Raw genomic sequence first — 4314 nt, 5'->3', positions numbered from 1 at the left:
CACCTGACGCGCCCGGTCACGGGCCGCCGGGGCCTCCGCGCTCGCCCGGGCCCGCTCCCGCTCTCGCTCCCAAGCGCGGCCCCGCCGCTGGCACCTTGGCGCCGGCGGGCATAGCCGGGCGCTGCGGGCTGACCAGCGGGCTCCGGGGCCTGCCGCCGCCCGCCCCGGCCCTGCTGTCCCGAGGGACACCCGTGGGAGCGGTGCACACGGAGGCGCTGCCCCTGGCTGCGGGGCGCCGCGGTGGGCAGCGGCGTGGCCAGGTGTGCCAGGCAGCGGCACCGARATGGCAGCTGACGTTTCTCATAAAGGCAGCCCTGCTCAGAATCTTTAAGAGTCACAGAATTTRTTAGGTTAGAAAAGACTTCTGAGATCATCAAGTACAACTTATGACYGAACACCACCGTGTCAACTAGACCATGGCCCTAAGCRCTAGATCCAGGTCTTTCCTTAAACACCTCCAGAGATGGTGACTCCACCACCTGCCTGGGCAGTCCATTCCAATGCCCTATTACCCTTTCTGGGAAGAATTTCCACCTAATGTACAACCTAAATTTCCCCTGAGAGAGCTTAAGACTGTCCTGTCCTGTCAGTGGTTTCCTGGGAGAACAGTCCAACCCCTRTCTGGCTACATCCTCCTTTCAGGTAGTTGTAGAGTGATAAGGTCTCCCTGGAGCTTCCTCTTCTTGATCACATCCTGCAACCTCACTCTGCACAAAGCCCAAAGACAGACATGGGACTCTCTTGCATCACCCCTACACTCCTTCATATGGGAAACTGGGGTGTGGGTAAGACCCTTGTGTGCCTGGTGCTGTTCAGTTCATCCATCTGCCAAGCCCTCTCCAGCCCTGAATGTTCCAGCGGCGCTGCCAGCCCCATACCCCTTCCATGATGACCTCAACTGTGTCATCACAYAGGCAAGCCCAAAATGTCAAGCCAGGCACTGAGGGTGGGTGAGAGAGATTATGTTAGAAATAATAACTTGAATAATAAGGAACACTAAAGAAAGCCATAGTAGCGATATTTTGGAAGAGGTTGAGATTTTGATGCCCCTGACAGACCAAAGTGCCCTCACCTCCCTGCCATGGCTTCCTCCAGGTGTGCTCCATGAAGACAGACCTCCTGCCTCTCACCCAGGCCCCTTCTCAGGAGTTTCCAGTGCTGCTCTTCTTGTCTTGTACCAGTCTAAGCTCGTGTGTCTATTAGCCCCTGGCTATCATCCYATGCTGCCTGCTGTGGTGACTGGCAGCTGAATTCCTGATTCTCYGACAGCAAATTTTTCTCTGTTTCTGTTTCTCTCTTACTGCTTCTTCCTGTCCAGTTCTCCCTTCTATTGTTCAGTATAATGATTAGACTTCTGTTTGGAGTCTCCACCTTTTTCCCGCAGCTGATTATTTTTCCCACCTCGGTGCTGCGTGGCAATCTTCTTATCACCAGGCATTCCAGGCTGCACTAACCCACTGGAGATAATAGAGGTACATGTCTGTTCAGAGGTTGGGGAAATCCCCCTTGTCTATTAATATACAAGTTTATTGGAATGCCTGCCTTGATTCTCAATTTATCAACCTTGGAAGTTTTGCTTGAACAGATTAACAATGTACTAAAAGATTATAGGAAATGCTTCGAAGTTACATCCTGTACAAGGAATTAGGACTTAATTTTGGAGCAGAATTTTTTTTACCAGTCATGGTTACAGCGTTGTGTCTTGGAACAGCCCTGGAAGGCATTAGCATCTGAAAACTGATGGAAAGAGGAGAGTTTCCAGATGAGTCATGAAGGACCATCTATCTCACACACCATCTCACCACTTATGTGCACAAAGCTTTGGCTGTTAGATTTCAAGGCCAACTTTGGATAGTGGACCTTGCCCGGAAATTTGTCTGTATTAGGTTTTTTCTATACAAAGAGCTCTGAAACATGACCAGTGAGAGAGAGAATAATTTAGATGTATTAAAATACTAAATCAGGGTGTAAATACTCAAAAATGAGGACTGGTTACAATGTAGCTCTTCCCACAACTGACATCAGTGACCTCCTACCTGACCATAGCTCCAGGTTCAAAGGCTTGTAGACTCCRGGCCCATTGCCAGATAGGTTTTTAGAGTAGAGCTAAAGCACTTTTGCCAATCCTTTGGCAATACAATCTGTCATGGACTCTGCATAAGCCTGAGGACTTGCTCCTCCTCTGTCCCTTTCCCACCAGRTTGTTTTCAGTCCCCTCTGCACCATGCTTTTTTCTTCTTTTCCTTTTGCAAGGTCACTTGACTTTGAAGCCGGATGCACATAATGAAACAGCACCCAGCCTTCAGTCACAGGACTTGTAGTAAGGGCAAGTAAATRAGTTGAGTCTTTGCATATAGGACATGAACACTGTTAGATATGACTCCACTTGTCCGTGGAGACCGGCAGTTCATACACAAGATACACTTTCTGTTTCATTCATTGGTCTTCCCAATAGAGGAAAAAAAAACAACTAGAAGAATACAAAATTGACTGTCTAATGGCAAAAGTTAATGTTAATTAAGCACAGGGAATGGTCYGACTGTCTGCATCTAGGTTTTCAGGATCATGATAGAATCTCATCCTGTTTGTGTTAGAGTGAAAACTTCCATGARATACATTGGTGACAGATCAGTGCCAAGAAAGCCTTTTTCTACAATGTGCTAATATCTCGTTTCTCAGTCATAATGATCAAATATAATCAAAATAGTTCTGCAAACTTTTACATTTATTGAACTTACTTAACATACAGATTAACTGTTACTCACACRAATACTTATATTCCTACATTAGAATTTTGCACAATATCAAATTAAATAAAATTCACACRAAATAAACCTATCCTGAATATAGAAATGACCAAACAAAATTGTAGTGTGAAGGATCACAGTGTCATTTAGCAACTTTAGTAATAACAGAAGTTGCTAGACTTCAGATTAGGGAGGCATCAGAACAATAAATCCAGTCAGTCAGTCTTTCATGGGGACCACCAAGAGTTTTGATGTGAACCTATGGTATAATTGTTGCACAGAATGATGACTACCATAGTAATTGTTGCATAAAAAAGACATAAATAGAGTAATCTGAAAAAACATTCAAAAGAATATATTAATGACATAACTAGGAAGTGCCTGTGTTACTTCAATGTTTAGTTAATTTAGGGCATCAGTTCATTCAGGACATTCTGAGAATGCCTTCAAGCCAGAGGAACAGCCTTTGAAAGCAATGTGCCTGTGCAATCAGGCATTGTATGGCAAACAGCTGCTTGTTTTCTGATTTCTSCTTCTTCCAATCCCACTTTTATCATTTCACTCAGCCTACCCACACAAACTACTTTCTCCTGTACCRGTGTCTACAGATGGTCCTGTCTAACTTGCCTCCCTACCAGTTTGTGAATTAGTGACATTCACCCGTAAATTGCCCACACAAACACATGACTTGGGTGAGCAGAAGGTCCCAGAGACATTGTGATAGCTSGGGGCATGGGTGAGGCAGTGAGCAGGCACAGTCAGCTTTCATGACATCTCTCTCTAACCTTCAGCTTAGACTTCAAAGCGAGCTGACTGGCTCCCTGATGGAGGGAAGGGCATCTGGCCTCCCTGAAACTGAGGAAATGTTACTGTGTCCAGCTCTCGGCTCCTCAATATGAGAGGGACATGTAGCTCCTGGAGTGAGTCCAGCAGAGGACAATGAGGGTGACTTGCAGACTGAAACATCTCTCCTACAAGGAAAGGCTTAGAGGGTTGGACCTGGTTCACAAAGACATGACTGAGAGGAGACCCCATTAMCGTGTATAAATATCTAAAGGGATAGTGTCAAGAAGATGGAGCCAGGCTCTTCTCGGTGGTCTCAACCACTCRAATATCAGGCAACAGGCAGAAACTGATGCATGGGAAGTTCCACTCAAACATGAGAAAGAACTTATTTACTCTGTGGGTGACCATGCACTGGAACAGATTACTCAGAGAGATGGTGGAAGTTTCCTCATCAGAGAAACMCAAGAGCTGTGTGGACGTAGTCCTTTTCCATGTGCCGAAGAAACGACCCTGGTTAACCAGGGAAGTTGGACCAGGTGATCCTGGGACGCTGTTACCCCTTCCACCTTGACCCACTCTGTGGGGTCAATCACTCTGTGATTCTGTGGTTTTGTAGCGCTTCTGCTCCTATGCAAACTCTTATGACCTTCCATAATTAAACTACAAAGAAGCTTCGGTCCCGGAGAGCGTCCCGCCCGTGCGGAACCGGGGTCCGTGCTGGCTCGGCGGCGGGGCGGGAGCGGCCCGGGCCGGAGGGCGCTGCCCGCCCGTCGCGGCCGCT

The sequence above is a fragment of the Malurus melanocephalus genome, unplaced genomic scaffold (genome assembly GCF_030028575.1).
Source record: "Malurus melanocephalus ecotype Western Australia unplaced genomic scaffold, MMel_1.1 scaffold_732, whole genome shotgun sequence".
Lineage (NCBI taxonomy): Eukaryota > Metazoa > Chordata > Aves > Passeriformes > Maluridae > Malurus > Malurus melanocephalus.
Note: the sequence above shows the minus strand (reverse complement) of the source record.